Genomic DNA, 17580 nt, shown 5'->3' with positions numbered 1-17580 from the left:
ATGTGAATAAAGAAGTTAATAGTAATATATATATATATATATATGTGTGGCACATTCATGCCCCCACATAATTGGTGCGACAAACTAATTTTCTCTATTTGCCATTCATTCCATTCTTCTAATCTCTATCCCTTGACAGTTCTAATATAAAAAAAATATGTTGTTGTTTCGCGAATTCTGCCACCTTGGAACAAGCCGCATTCATTGCAGGTGGCACTAGACCAACTACAATATGTTATACGTTTGATTGCCGAAGCAAAGTTATGGCGAAATAGAAAATGAAGATTGAATTTGCCTTGTTTCATTATGTGTAGCTGCCACATGGACACGGCGAAAGAAAACAGACAAAAAAATCGGCTGATTTACCACCTTTAATAGATTGACCTTCGAACCACCTAAATATTTTTTTTGTCGCATTTGATATTCCACACCTTTTTCGAATTTACATTCATTACCTTTTCCGACTTTTATTCTTCTCAATTGTATCCTGTTTTTCCTTACACATATTTTGAACAATAATTCGTAAACAGTGCCTTAGATTGAAATGTAAATGTAAAGCGGGAGAAGTTGTACTACCCAACGTCAACTCAAAATTAGTTGGAGCGAAAATATCGAGAGTAGTAAAGTTCGTACGAAAGCAATAAAAAATTGTATGTAGTATGGAAATAATTCCGATTAATATAATTACCTATTTGAAAGAGAGTTTCAATTTTAACAGTCTAACGAATTTCACTTCTACCAAAAAGTTATTAATTGGAAAACTACAAACAAATAAAAGTTTTGCAATCAACCAATCAATCGTTATGATTTGAGGTCAGCAAAATCTAAATCTATTTTCATACGAGCAATTTACTAGTATTCTCTTTCTTACTCTTATATGCCTATGGTACTAAATATCCATGAAAGTATGCGCATAACAAACTTAAACAAAAAAAAAAAAACTATACACTAACATTCCTGAAATCTAATTTGCTTCGAAAAAAATTTTGCTAAGAAACTATACTAAAATTTATTGCTAAACAAATAACAAAAAAAAAAAAACAAAATATATATACATACATATATTAAACTGTATTAGGCTATATAGTACTAAAAGTGAATTATATGCGCATGCAACAATTGAAGTTGGGGAAAATTTAACTACTGAGTCTAAGTGAATTTGCACGCACATGTCACTGTTGTTGATGAACTTCTTGCGGAAGAGGGGTAGTGTGGCGGCAGATGTTTGCTAGGGAACAACTATATCTATACCTAAGTGCATATACCAATTTACTTATACATAGATACATACTAAAATATGCATACATGCATAAATGCATATTTACATACATATATATGAACTACTGTAACACCAATCGATTGCATTTATTGTAATAATGATTTGCTTAATGTGAAAAAGCAACAACATATTTATTGTATTGATTAAAAAATGAATATATGAATAACTTTTGATACAAATCATGCGGTTGGTATTATTTTTGGAAAAACAGAAGCAGGCTGTTAAGAGTTGTGGGCTAAAATTATTTCTTTATTTCAAGAACCAAAAACTGATAAATCTGATGAAATGAAATAAAAAATTATTAAAGATGAAAATATTTAAAAATTAAACTAATTAATTAAAATTATGCCACGAAAATTCTATTCTACATTTTTTTTAAATCATATGTCACATATTTTTATATAATATCTCTGTGGAACGAAATCAATCGCTTTACGCCTGAACAATGTTGGGAAATATTTGGCCTTTGAGCTGCTCAAGATGCACAACAATTTTGCTCGAAAAATTATCCATTCTGACGCAGCGCATTTTCATCTCAACGGCTATGTTAACCATCTGTTAATCTGCCGCATGGGAATCGGAAAACTCGGATGCGATTGTCGTGAATGGGAAATACGTCTTCAGAGAGTAACAGTTTGTACCGGATTTTGGCTAATTTTTCTTTGGAAATGCTGCTGGAAATGCCATTTCGGCCAATGTTGTGCACTGCAGACACGCAATTGGAAGATCAGTGGTTTTAGCAAGATGGCGCATCGTGCCACACACGCCATGCCACAATCGATCTTTTGTAGTAAAGTTCGGTAATCATGTTATCAGATTTGAAGCCGTTAAATTTTTTGTGGGGTGCTTTGAAGGACGAATATCGAGCATTCGTGAGATACAGCCAACCACGAACCATCACTTGAAAAATTGGGTGAACAAAATGCGATACTGTGAAGTCAGGCACAGAAAAGAATTCGGTTTTCATAAATAATGGGAATACTTGTTATTTCTTTCTTGTAAACCAATAATGCAATATGTCGAAAAAATGGATTTTTATAATTTTTTTTTTAATTTTTAAAAAGTAATCGCTATATGGACCATCCTACATGTATGCTCGATTTGATAGATTCCTTTCCGAGGATGCCGATTTGGAAGTTCACGGGACCTTTCGAGTTAGTATTTGTTTGTTAGTTAGGGTTTCTTCTGTGACGTTGTAAAGGGTGTTTTTTAAGAGCTTGGGAACGTTAAATGTAAATAAAAAAAGAAAAATAGTATTGCCATAATTTTTTTATTATAATCCGGTATGACCGCCGCGGCTACGAGTTACATGGTGCATTCGATCAGCCCAATTTTTTAATACTTTTTCCAATAAATCTGAATAATAAATCTAAATAAGCCCAATCAGCAATAACACGACGCAAAGGATGGTTATTTAGCTTTAATTCTTACACGAGTTGAATTTTATAGGCACTTAAGCCAAGATCTTTACCTAAAACTTTCCACGTACATAGTCGAAACATAAAAGCAAACAAGTTGAGAACAACGAAAAATCGACATTTTGGCGTCTTCTTCGACATTTCGCTCTATGAACTTAGCGAACATATTTCTTTTATTTTTTTAAGTGAATTTCACAATTTGGCAGCGTTGTTCTGGCGCTAAACGATGTGTGATAACTTTCCAAATCTTACTGAACAAAAATGTCCACACAGTTTGCCATTCTCAGATGTCAAACCATAGTTATCGATATCGGTAGTTCTCATGCAGCTAAAAAAACACTCGATATTTTCACTGATGTTTAGTAAATCTAAATAAAATGAGAATAAAATTAAGTAAAATATAACAGATTGAAGTGTATCTGAATGAAATGAAGAGGAATTGAAGGTAATGATTAGGAAGGGGTGTATGAGATGCTGAGGATGCTGAATGAGTGAATGGTATTGCATGAATTTAAATGAAAATGTGTACAGAAATGGTAGAGATGATTTGGTATATAAATTATTTTTTTTTAAATAAGGATTTTTGTTTTTTTTTTAATAAGGAATTATAATTTAAAAAAAGAGGAATAATAATTTTAAATAAGGGGACTATTTTTTTTAAATAAGGATTTTTTTAAATAATGAATTATTTTTTTAAATGAGGGATCATAACTTTTTAAAAAAAGGAAACCTTAAAACTTGTTTGGAATACTTTTTTTTTTAATAAGGAATTATTAAATCACAAATTTTTTTTAATAATGAATTATTTTTATAAATAAGTAATTTTTTTTTAACTAAGTAAAAAAAAATATTGCAATTTTTTAAATAAGGGACTATTTTTTTAAATGAGAATTTTTTTTTAAAAGAATTTGTTTTTTAAGAAAATATATATTTTTTAAATAATGATTTTTTTTTAAATTAAAGAACTGTTGTTTTTTTAAATAAGGAATTATTATTTTTTAAATAAAGTGTTTTTTTTAAATAAGGAATTATTTTCTTTTTTAAATAAAGAATTTTTTTTAAATAAAGAACTTTTTTTAGATACGGATTTTTTTATAAATAAGGAATTATTTTTTTTTTAGGGGAACTTTTTTTTTTTAATAAGGAATCATAATTTAAAAAAGGAAAGATTAAAATGTTTCTTAATAAGGGACAATTTGTTTTTAAGGAACTATTTTTTTTAAATAAGGAATTTTTTTTAAATAATAATTTTTTTAAATAAGGATTTTTGTTTTTAAATAAGGAATCCTTTTTTTTTAAGTAAGGAACTATTTTGGTTAAATAAGAAATAGTTTTTTTTTTAATAATTTTTTTTTTATTTGAATAAGGATTTTTGTTTTTAAAGGATTTTTTGTTAATATGGACTCTTTGTTTTTGTTTTTTTGAAATTATGAATCTAATTTTTTTTAAATAAGAAATCATTATTTTTTAAAAGAAGGAATCATTAATTTTTTAAAGAAGGAATCATTAATTTTTTAAAACAAGGAATCATTATTTTTTTTTAAACAAGAAACCATATAACTAACCCCATTTTTCGACATTTTATTTTTCCAGAATCTCATCTGCTGTGCTGCTGATGTGCTGGAAGGTAAGGGGGCTGTGCAGGTAGCCATAACCGTTGGCGAACTCTTCCGTCTACATGCCAACGGTGTCACGGGCAATGGCGCAGGTGCCAATGGCGTTTCGACTAAATCGCCAACAAGAGCAACGCGCTCGACATTATCACCATCACCAGTTATTTAAATCTGAAACAATACAGAAATTATGCAACAGCAGGACTACAAAAAAACAAAAACTTTTATCGAAGAAAGGAGATAAGAGAGTTAGCCAAATCACCCTCCATGCCAACTTGCGTAGAAAAACGACGTTCGCTCATACGAAGTAATAAATTGAAAAGGAATGAAAATTTAAGAAAAAAGAAAAAACAAAAATTACGAAACGAAATTTTTAGAAAATCACCGACGATTAATGGGTTCCTCGACGAAATTAAGTTGTGAATGTAAATTTTATTTACTTAAGTAAACTTGTTTGCTGCACTCTTTGAGTGCAAGACGAAATGTTCAACGTATGCGATAGAGTTGTGTGTAGTAGTAAAAAGGAAGTTTTACGTGTGTCACTACATTCGAACATACATACATACATATGTATATTATATTGTATTGAGCATTCTCGTAGAATTTGTTAAATAATTTAAGTAAGTGACAGACTGTTAAAAAATATTATCGAAATTTTATTTAATTATTTTATTGTATATAAGGAAATGTGAAATTTTGTTGACACCCACAAACATGCAAATACAAACCGCCAAGCAAACAAATACATACACACCGATAAGTACATCACATACATACTTATTATTAAGTTTTAAGTAAATAACAACAATTGTACTGAAGCAAATGTAAAACAAATACCAAAAAAACACTGTTGTCACCTTTTCATTGATGATGTTAAATTATTTGCACATTGTTTTCTTCGTTGCATTTGTAATATTTATTTACATTTGCATCAATTTTATGTATACATACATACATACATACACACTTACATACATATAATTTAATCGATCATACCTACAATTTAAGCTGTGTTAAACGATTTCACTAGTTTGCAACATAAAAGTCACTAATTTAGTTATGCGAATTTATTGTGAATATTTTATTTTCGAGAAAGAAAAGAAATACTTTTTTTATTTTATTTTTTTTAATTTGTGTATTAGTGTATGACGTAATTTTGCTCCAAAAATTATAATAATTAAAAGTTTTATATAAGTAAGTAGTATTAAATAATAGTATAAGAATAACATGAAGGGTATTCACTAAACTAATTACGCGCTTGATTAATTAAAAAAGTTGGCGTACAAATTTTTTTCAACGAAAATTGAAATTCTCTTTAAGTTTTTAGTTTCAAAATTTTAATGCTTAGAGCTGCCATCTCGCTAAATTGCTGCTACGCTTATTTTTAACCAAAAAAAAAAAAATATTTGGGTTCGAAAAAAAATTTAATTTTTGAATTTAAAATCTTAGAGTTGCATACTTTCTCATACTGGAAGACCAAGAAAAAACTGCTCCAAAAATTTTTTGCCCAAGAAAACAATTTTAAAATACAAGTACAATACAAGAAAGTTTCATCAAAAATTGTTTGCGCAAGAAAACAATTCTAAAATACTATGATTTAGTTATTTTTTTTATTTAAATGTATTTAGAGCCACAACTTTGAATGCGTATTATTATTTTGAAAAGAGGTATTTAGTTTAGCTGTACCGCAAAAAATTAGTTTGGCGAGAAAAAAATCCATTATTTTTGCGTAAAATGTTCGCGCAAATGGTTTAAAACTGTTTTGTCGTCGATCTTTGGCTCCTGGCCGATACTTCGACTACGGAAAATGCAAGTTTTTTAAATTAATAATCACAGATATTCAATTGTATGTGGTTTTTATTCCATAGATTAATGTAAAAAATATAAAAAATAATTTAAGGATCTTTGAAAACTCAAACCAGTGACAGTAGGAACAAAAATGAAATATTCATGTGGTCATTAAAATAGGTACGAAATAGAAATAGGAAACAATACAAAAAGAATTTAGAGATTTTATTAAAAACGCTGTTTAAATTATCGCAGTTTAAGCAATAATCACTGTGTCCTCTGTCATTGTCAATGACTTCTTCTATTCGATTTGGCATAGAATTGATAATCCCACGGCAGGTTTCTGTGGGAGTAAAATTCCACAGTTTTTTGATATTGCGCCCACAGAACCCTCTCTTTTTTTAAATATTTCCTTCCCGATTCACCTCTTTAATGCTCTTCAAAAGGTCTTCAATGGGGTTTAGTTCGGGTGATTGGCTTGGCCAATCCATAACTTTAACGTTATTTTGCAAAAACCATTCACGGGCTAACATTGAGAAGTGTTTTTGGGGCATTATCTTGTATAAAAAGCTACCGAAGTGGCATATTCTGCTTAGCAACTGGTAGCAGCAATTCTGGAAGTATTTCCTTGTAAATAAATTTACCGCATTTTATTGGTTTTAAGGGGGGAAGTCCATGTACAAGCCTCAAAATCGGTAATTTTTTAAACATATTTTTAAAGGTGATAAAATAATTATATTATTTTGAAGCTTTAACACAATTTTATTTAACCTTTCTGCGAAATTATTTTTATCCTCTCGAAACTTATCTGACACCACATCGCTCATGTAAGATGCCAGCGAATAAACCGAAATGTCAGATAATATTTGTTCTTTATTGTTGCCATTTTTGTTCTTAGATAATATCATTGTTTCCTCAACCTGATAAGCCAGGATTGCTTTTATGATTGCTTCCTTGACATCGTCCGACATAACTTCTTGTTTTGTAGGCAACATAGAGAATAGAAATCCTCCCCTAAAACAACTTTCGAAGTCTTCATACCCAATTGATATCATATGCTTCACGGTTACAGGCCGATTTATATTGGGGAACTTCTTCAGCACTGCGAAGCCAACTTCTGGGAAACTGTTCAAGATTCTGGGAAGAGTAATTGTTTCACGATTCGATTGTGAGGCAATGACATTCTTGGAGATTCTGTACAATTTCACAAGCTCAGATATGTAACGTTGCGTTTCTTGCTTGACTTTTCCAGTCTTTGAGATTATCGACGATCCTCGAGAAAGCATTAGCACAATCAGGAAAGATATTTGCTTTTTACGAATATCCACGTCTGGTTGCAGCTTAGACATGAGTTTACGTATGAAAACAGGATCAAAATCTTGATAAGACACAGCGTTTATGATGTTTTGCATGTTGTCTTCTTCCGATAAGTAAGCAATCATTTGAGTAATGAACGGGTCTGCAATAGGGTTTTCAGAATCTAGAGTGCTGATATCAAATGTTGAAGCTCTAGTGGCGACTGCAGCGGCAATCTCCTCACTGACATTGAATGGTTGTCTTGCTTGAGCCATTATGGTTAGTGATCTAAAATCTTCTTCCAAACTAGCTATTGATTCTTCAGCACTATCAGATTCTATTAGGTTTGTTAGTGAGCTTAAAACACTGGACGAAGTTGAGGGACAAATACAGATCTCTTGATCGCACTGGCACTGTCTGTCTTGTTTTTTCACTTTTTTGAGTTGTTTTCCTTTAAGAAGGAGATTTGTCTTCTGCTTTTGTACTCTAAACTCAGACAGATGAAGTCTAAGTTCACTTATCGAGATCTTATTATTTGGATAAGTTTTATCAAGATAATTTTTGATCTTCTTCTCCTTATCAGGCAAACTTAAGAGTTCAAGTCTTTGGGCTTTTGTTGGTTTAATACCAAAAGCTTTTAAGAATTCTATGAATGAATTATCCGTTTTGAAGGAATAGAAATGTATTTATTTATAAAAACGGCTGTCTATGTGTACCTTTTTGATTTTTCAAATTTTTTAATAATTTAATTTTTTTTTTTCAAAATGGCGGCTCAGGATCATTTCTTGTCGGCTGCCCACGGCGCGAGGTGCCAAACTGCTCTATTTATTACTCTTAATCTATCGAAGTGGAACAAAAAAAAAATGAAATTGGTTTTTTTTATAACATATTAACGGAAAGGATAAACCTATAAAATTAAAAAACAAGTATAAAATTAATTATAAAATAAGCCTTTGAAACAAAAGTCAGAATTTAGGGCTATTTTATTGACATTTTTAACCCCCAAAAAGTAATTTATCAACGCGAAATATCTACATTTTTAGGTTTATCCTTCCGATAGTAATGCACAGAAAGGCCTCACCAAACTTCAAACAAATCGGTCGATAACTTTTTGAGTTACAACACGAACAGTTTTTAAAAATACAGTTTCGAGATAAATGCGTTTAAAGTTTGAAGTACAGGAGCGCGCGGACCGCTCTCTACATAGTTAATGGGCTATAGAAGCCATAATATTATATTAGAAATTTCCGCATTCACAGTATATTCTTAAGATACTGAACTTTCGAAATATCAAAAAAAAAAAAAATCGATTTTTTGAAAATTTTACATGGACTTCCTCCCCCTTAAGGTGAATAGGTTCTACTCCATACCAAGAGAAGCATCCCCAAATCAGAATGTTGGCGCCACTGTGCTTGGCTGTTTTTTTTTTGTTTTTTTTTGCGAGTTTTGTGAACCGCGGCGGTGAGTGCTCTTGCCGTTGAGGACGTCATTTCGCACAGAATCATTTCCAAATAGATTAATTTTTGTTTCAAAGTATGTTACAGAATTTTTTCATACTCTCTGTTCCATGCCCTGACTTGCGCTCTTGAGCAAAACTTTTCCTCTACCTTAAATTTACTTATTTCAACAGCGAAACTTTACGAGCTATTCTGCCTGGTAGGTTCATGTTGTGCAATCGATGCTGTATAGCTCCCTCGCTGATACTACGTTGTTGATTCCAGCTTAAACTTAAAAGAATCCCTCTTGCCAAGCGTCACATTTAAATTATCAGCAGTGCAATTCTTTTTCTGTTTGCCACCAAGTCGTTCTGTACATTTTTTTGGGCTTAAGGACATTTACAACTAACTTCTTTTACCGTCGAAGTGAGCGATAAATTTGTACAATTTTTTTTTTGTTTTCGCAGATTGACAACAAGCCTCCGCTCCTTAGCTGTGCAATGCTGCGCCACGAGAAATCTTTGAAAAAAAAAAACATATTAATTATTAGTTAGTAACTGATTTATTTATTTCGCTACTTACATTACATTCAATAGTTTTCACTTAATTAGTTAAATTGCAAGATTTATCCGCAAAGTACGCACCTATTTTAGTGGTCACGCAAAATTCAACTTCATGAAAATAACCGAATCTGTGCAACCAATAATGTAACTTAATCTAACGGATATGTTAAATGCACAATGAAACAGTGATAAAAAAATAAAAAAAGGGAAATTACAATAACAGTTTTCAGTTTTTCGGTTGGCGCACAGAAATCGATAGATAAAGGCAGCGTACCTATTTAAATGACCGTAAGTGTATGAATCAAATGCATGTGCTTGAGGCGTAGGTAGCTAGGTAGGTAGGTATTCCAAGCTTCTCCGCATAAGTACCGATCACCCAGTGACCAGTGAACACCGCAATGACTTTGGAAATTGAATGGCGGGGGATTCCCATCACCTTAAGCGTTCTGTTTCTATCGCATTGAGGCCATAGTGTTTTCGAAATAGCACACGATGAGACAGACCTCCATCTGTCTTGCGCCTTTTCTAGAAAGAAATTGTGTAGTTTCCCTTTAACGACGGCCAAGGGGACACCGATGTCTGAGAAGGGGACAGCTGGAACCGGTTCTGCCGACCCCTTTCTGCCAAGCTCATCGGCAATTTCATTTTCCTCTATACTCCTGTGCCCAGGAACCCAGATAAGGGAAATGTTTCCTGCACGTTCAAGACGTTTGAGTTCCTCCTTACAGGAGTTCACCAGAAGAGACCTGCAATACGGCGACGGCAGAGCCTATCGGAAAAAATATTACTGTCTCCCTCCCAACAGCGATCCCGAAGCATTCTGCATACCTGCAGGTTCGCGAAGACCTCTGCTTGAAAAACGCTGCTTGTTTCCGGCAGATTAAAGTAGACCGAAAGGCGTAAATGAGCCAAAAATTTTAATATTCAAATGCAAGAATTTTGAACCATTTTGTTTGAGGGAAGTTTTATTACTTTTGATACTAAGCGTAGCCTCGTTATTGTTACGTTTCATCCAACCCGTCCCAGCACACTCGATTATCGGCGGTTACATCCCGCTTATTTATTATGTTAAAAATGAAAAAATAAAAAAATTTAAATTTTTGTGATTTTTAATTAGTTAAGCAAACACTGAGTGAATACCCCCAATAAGTTTGCATTTTAAACACCCACAAATGCGTGAGCGCAAATTTGTTCAATAGCATTAAGTTTTGACTAATATACCCAGATTTCAATGAACCCACCTTTCTTGAACAATCGAATTTTTTTATAAATTTTTTTTATACATTCATCTGCTTATTTATTCTTCCCATATACTAACAGAAGTCCCTTTGTTTTGTTCACAACTCATCCTTGCATTTCCATATGCAATTAGGCATTTTTTGTACTATTTTTAGTAACCTTTTAGCGCCCCATATTGTTATTGCTTCTATATTAGTGGATATAAACTTTTAAAAATATAAGTATTAAATAAATACTTGAAAAAAATACCATAATTCAACAATGAAGGAAAAAATTAAATTAAATTGCAAAACAAAAGAAGAAAAATAAAAAAAGTATCTCTCATTGAGTAGTAGTATTTACTAGTAATCTAAGTAATCGTAGCAATTTTTTTGCATGCAAACCAATTGTATTGTGAATTCTAATCAGTAAAGTCTCGTCATTATATTATATTAGAAAGAAATATGAAAACAATAAATAAGCAAATAACTGAAAAGAAATGCGAATATACTTGTGTCGAATATTACAAACGAATAAATTAAACGTTCAAGAGTGTCAAAATTTAATAAAGCGAAATGTAACAATGGTATATTAAATGAAATATTTTTTTTAATTTTTGGTATGACGGGAAAGGAGAAAAGTCTTAATTTTCCACTTATACAGTGTAGATATAATTCTATGTGTATGTAATTTTTTTTTTTAATTACTGCTCGATATGCTGAATTTGACATACTGCGTCAGACGTTGATCCCATTCTTGAAGGATCTGTTGCTGCTGTGACGTTGTTCTTCAGCAACTAAAACTACAGTATGAATATCATACGAATAAAAAATGTAAGCTCTGCTGCACTGAACTGCTTGAAATAGGACAGTTGAAGCCACAGCTAAAACTTTTTGGGGCTGTGCGCAGCTTAGCAAAACCAAAGTTTTATTCAGAAAAAGTATTGCTTTCGCAGCACAACCTTTTTCAGTTCTACCGTTATTATGCAGTTTTTCCAATAGTGGCCTAAAGTTAGACATATAAAAAACTATTATTACGCAATATGAAATTTCGTGGGCAAATATTATTTTTTTTATTAAAAAGTTTACATTTTTTTACTACATAATACATTTGCACATTTACAGGGTGAACGATATGAAGTGTTACCAACTTCACACTGCTTGTATCTGTAAAACAGCTCATGACATCAACGTCAAAATTGTTCTAATGACAGTTCAATATATTGTTTATAAGCCATCTAAAGCATTTGCGTCTCAGTTTTGTTGAATTTTTTTTTTCTGTGATGGAATTCAAACGTAATAGTGTGATTACGTTATATTTGGCTGGAAAATCATAACCAGCCATTGTTCGTGAGTTCAGTCACCTCAAAGTGAATAAAATGTTTGTGTATCGCACTATAAAACGTTACAATGGTACTGGTAGCATTGCAAAACGCTATGGAGGTGGACCAAAAAAACCGCGACAACGCCAGAAATGGTTCGGAAAGTGAAGGCTCGACTTGAACGAAATCCACGTCGAAGTGGAAGAAAAATGGCCAAAGAACTGAAAATATCGCAAGACAGCATTCCAAAAAGCACACGATCTCTCACCTAAGCAAAAAAAAGTTCGGTGCGAAAGAGCAAAGGAGTGGTTGCGCTTGCACGAACGTTGCGAATTTCCTAACATTTCCCAACTGAGCAGTTCACAAACACTCAAAACGATCGTGTTTACTTGACCGAATGCTCATAGAGAATTTGAGCCTACGTATGGCCACTCGAAGCAATTTCCCATCGCAAGTAATGGTTTCCCGACTAGAAATTTTGGTAAGGCGGTGATTAGGCGCAAATAAGGCAGACCGCATCCAAATTTGCGTCTCATAAGGCAGCCAAACTAGGCCTAAGTCCCGAAAGGTATCGCCACACATCTGACTCATTAGGCGCAGGTTCGAAAAACCGAACTTCGGTAATACTCCGGATGCCCTTCTACAAATCAGTTGGGAAATCCAATTTATACCTAAGTGAGACACTGCCACAAATTTTCGTAACCACAACCAAATTTGGTATTGGTCTGGCATGCCAATCTTTGCCTTGCCTAACGTGGGCCTGGTAAGGTAATAGTGAGGCGTGCCTCAGTAAGGCCTGCCTAACTCGGGCCTAACTGATTATTCGGCATGCCTCACTTAATTCTAGTCGGGTTGGGCCCCAGTGACCGCTGATGGACGCTCTCCAATCGTTTTTATCGAGCCTGGTGTCTAAGTGAATGCGACTTATTATCGGGAAAATGTTTTAGAAGCTGCTTTAGAGCCGTGGACACGCAAACATTTCGGTCGTAGACCATGGACGTTCCAACAGGACTCGTCACCGTCTCATAAAGCTCGTGTGAACCAACAATGGTTAAAAAATCATGTTCCACACTTCATTTCGTCCACACAATGGCTTTCGAATTCGCCAGAGGCTAGTCCGATGGACTATTCCATCTGGTCCATTTTGGAGAGCAAGGTGAGGACTAAAAAATATGCCAGTATGGCACCAAAAGGTGGTCATATCGAGCTAAAGTGAATATACCTATGTTAAAATTGTAATCACTTTTGAACAATTTTGTCTTTGAAATCAATAAAAACTAATTTCACAAAAAAAAGTTATGCAGTTTTGAATGGGTAACACTTCATATCGTTCACCCTGTAAATATACTTATTCTGAAATTAAATAGTTACCAGCAGCCAATTTAGTGATTGATGATAATTATGAGACACTAAAGACTGCAGTCTGAATTTTGTTTTAAAGTTGACGCCAGGCAATCAATAGGCAGTAATATTTAGGAAGTGATACTACTTTTAAGCCTAGAAGATAATAGCTTCGGTCATGACCGGAAAGAGCTGATTAATCCGTAGGTAAACGCATTTACAGGGTTGCCCATATTCGATGGACCCGACGGATTTCGATGACTCTTTGGGTCCATTCTAATCGACGAGGCTTTTCCGCAGGCAACAATCTTTGCGTCAATTCAATCTTATACGGGAATAAATGCAAATCAATGCAGATAATTCGTTGTAAAGTGGTCCGAGCAATACGCAACTGCTGAGGACGGCGATTTTGGGATGTCCTTGGCGACGCCTTGGTCGGTTTTGATTTGGCCTCTTTGGATTAGAAAGAGCATCACCAGTCGAAAATCTTTCGTACAAACGTTTAATGGTGTTCTTAGAAGGCGCACTTTTCACATTATTTAATACGCACGTTCAGTTTTCACAATTGACTTCTTTTGTTGAATGTAAATTTCAATAATTTGGGAGTGCTCGCGTGGCGTGTACTGTTCCACGGTAAAAATCTGCTTGGACTGACGCTTCCAATGCGGTACGCCATTAAGCGATCTGACGTCTATGTCAAAAGATACAGGGTTGCCAGATGGGTCCGTCGAATATTGGCAACCCTGTAGTTCTTAGTTTATTTTGAATACTTGAATATATTATGGGGAAGTGTCTCTACCCGGTTAAAAAAGTTCAGAGCCGTCTTCGATTTTTCCATTACTTCCTTTTGGGCTGCTAAAACGCCGAAGTGGTTCCGCGCAGTTGTTTTTTAACTCGATCAAACAGAAAAAAATCGCACAGAGCCAATTCAGGTGAATTCGTTGGCTGTTTGATGGTATTCGTTTCGTCTTTGTCCAAAATTCGCGAATAATGATGGCATTGTGTCCTATCATGGTGCAAAATTCACAAATCCTTTTTTTTTTTGGTCTTGGTTTATTCGGAATTCTCCATTCACTCGCCTGATGTCTGGATTGCGTGTCGTACTTATAAACCTACGTCTCGTCTGCGGTAATGATGTGTTGGATGGATGTTGGGTCGAATTCAGTCTTGGACATCATCTGTTTGGTAATATCAACGCGCTTCCTTTTTTACATCAAATTCAGCTCCTTTGGGGTACATTTTGTAGCAACATTTCGCAAACGCAAATCATTACATAATTACAATATTCTGAATGGATCCATAAGCAATTGTAAAGTCCCCTGCCAGCTCTCTGATAGTTAATTTGCGGTTATTGATAGACTTTTTTCACTTTATTGATGCTTTCATCAGTTTTCGATGTCGACGGCCTGCCCCCACGTTCTCCATGCAACAAACAAAAGAAAGTTGCCTTTGAGCATCACCTGGCGGTTTTTCCGGGAATTTTTCGATCAATACGGCAAGTCTTACAGGCTGGCATCACTCCGGAAAGCGTTTTATTATTATTGGGTGGGTTTTTAGTATGTCTGCGCAGTTAATGGACCATTTGTTGGTCAACGAAGCATAAGACTCTACAATCGTTTTTAAAGCAGGGAAGTCAATAGTGAAGATGAAGTACTCGAACTAGTGGATATGGGATGTGTAGTTGTGGTAGAGTATTTGTGAGGTGCAAAACGAGGATGACCAAGGCAAGACCAAGGCAAGAACAGTTACGGCAGCAATTATGAGAGTGCTACCACAGCAATAGCCAGTGTAAAACCATATATTTTTGAATCTCTGCCGCTGTGCAGTAGTGCTGTTAGCACATCTTTGGTTTGCTCCGTAATGCTTTGCTTTCGCTGTAACAGCTTCTCTCCACGCAGCCAAAATATATTCGAACCCAATCAAATGAAACACCCTTTTTTACCCTTTTATATCTTATAATATATACTAAAAGTTATATACTTATTCTATTTCTAAGTACGTAGAGTTCAAAATTCTTTCATAGACACTTTACACATTAGTCTCTACATGCGTTAGCCTCTAGTGACTAGTAATTAGTTAATAGAGACTGCTATCTAAGTATCTTCGTTAATCTACTTGTGGGCAGAGACTCTTCCAGAATATATTGAAATAGCCTTAATAATCTAAAATCAGGATGCACTTATTGACGAATTGTTTGCCTCATTCCGCTCAAGACCAAAGTTGTTCTATTGTGGACTTAAAAGTTTGCAGTCTTTCAACTTCAAGTTTTTATTTTTAAATTTAAATTAAACACATCTTTCGAAGAAGGTCTACAACTGATTAAAAATGCTCCCGCTTGTGTTTTTAACATATCTGCATATATCTAATTGTTGGGGGTAAACACATTTCCAACTGCATTTTCGAAGAACGCCCAGTCCCAACGATACCATCAATAGAAATACACCAGACAGAAATGCGGGAGAAATATAAAGGATGTAGTTTTCATCAGAGGCTTCGTTTTCGTTTTCATTGGGCAGGGCTTTGATGTGGCACAACAAGCTATCCTGGGTTGCTTCGCCCTCTCACACACACTCGAACGAGTGTTTGGAAGCTACCCAGAGGATGCTTGGGCTAAGCCCGGAAGTTTCGAGCTGCTTAGACCATATGTAGAAGAATCGTTCTGGCTACTCCCAAGTGTATGGAAATCAGTGACTTTCCCCACTTGTGTGGCCTTCTATTTACGGAACCATCCTTCGTTTATCTATGAACCAGCATTAATACCGATAACAATGCCAGCCTTGAAATCCATCATAAGCAGTAGGCTCTCGACGAACAAAACTAACACTCTATAAAGCTCGCATCGTGCTCGTCTTAAAGTATGGCGCAGAAGCTTGGACGATGACAATATCCGATGAGGCATCACGTGGAGTGTTGTAGAGAAAGATCTGCCGAAGGTTTTTGGACCTTTGTTCGTTGGCGTCGGCGAATATCGCAAGCGATGGAAAGATGACATAGCGCAGCGAATCAAGATTTAAGCGCTCCGGCTCTGATATTTTCGATGCCGTATCAGCTGGTGGTAACAGAGAAAGAGGAAGGAGGAGCTGTTGGAAAGATCAGGTGGAGAAGGACTTGGCTTCACACCTCAACTAGCGCTGGTTAGCACGAGAAAGTAACGACTGGCGCATTTTGTTAAACTTGGCCAAAATCGCGTAAGCGGTTATCCTGCCAATCAAGGAGAAGAGAGAATATATTGACGTGGATTTTTCTATACCCAATTAGAATATTTGTGTTTAGTTAAGTAGCCGTTCAAATGGAAGCGAGCTGCGTCCCAGAAGATTATTCTTTTAGCAAAGCTGTTAAGTGCTTTTTAGTTCTCGTGCGAAATCGAACCCATTTCCATAGACGAAATATTTTCTACAGTCCATCTGTCAAAAGAGATGCCATCGAACTGTGATAGCTGTCAAAGCAAAACCAAAAGTATTATTATACTTACGAAAAAATACTCTTAGTTGTCGCTCTATTGAACAACTTTGTGATTTCTTCCGGGTCACTCAGTTTAACTAATAAAATGTTTAGTGCCAGCTGATTTGCTTCCTTCGCTGCAGATAACGGTTTGGATGCAAGTACACATGATTTTTTATTTGTATTTTCATTTGTATTTAAATTCTAAATCAGTGCTTCTCAATGGAAGAAATGTCTTATCTATCTGCCTTCAGCCGGAAGCTTCTAACAGATCATTTATCGAAATGATAATTCAGTCGATAAATAAAATGTGTCAACAAACCATTCCAACGGTTCGACAAATAACTGTTATTGTATACGATTTTCAAGTGCTTGCCCGTCTATAAATTTCGATTTTTTGGAATTCACTTTTTTTTGTAATTTATGTTGTTCTTTTGGTATTTTTTGTATTATCTCGTGTTTGTCGTGCATCAAAGCGATTAAATTCGAATAAAAGTTAAAATTTAAATTTAAATCATAGAAAAGCCGCCAAGCGGTGACGGTAATAATTAACGGCATTAAATAATTCGCTGCGGACTTTATTCGCTGTCTAGCAACGATCAGCAGGGTAGTCAGACAGGCGGCAAGAAATGTATGAATACAAAAGCAGCTGGGATAAGGCCAAGACCGACGCTAAGAAATACAACAAATACTCGTACATGTACGCACTCATGTACAGACAAGAGAAAATGAAAAAAAAGTTGGGCGCTGCTGGTTGTTTGTTGCCCCTGCAGGGGCGGCCACGGAGTTCAAGCACAAAAGGCGGTGCAGTGCAGACGTAACCAGCGAAAGAAATGAGGGACATCGCAGCGCAATAAAATATTCTC

The sequence above is a fragment of the Anastrepha obliqua genome, chromosome 5 (genome assembly GCF_027943255.1).
Source record: "Anastrepha obliqua isolate idAnaObli1 chromosome 5, idAnaObli1_1.0, whole genome shotgun sequence".
Lineage (NCBI taxonomy): Eukaryota > Metazoa > Arthropoda > Insecta > Diptera > Tephritidae > Anastrepha > Anastrepha obliqua.
Note: the sequence above shows the minus strand (reverse complement) of the source record.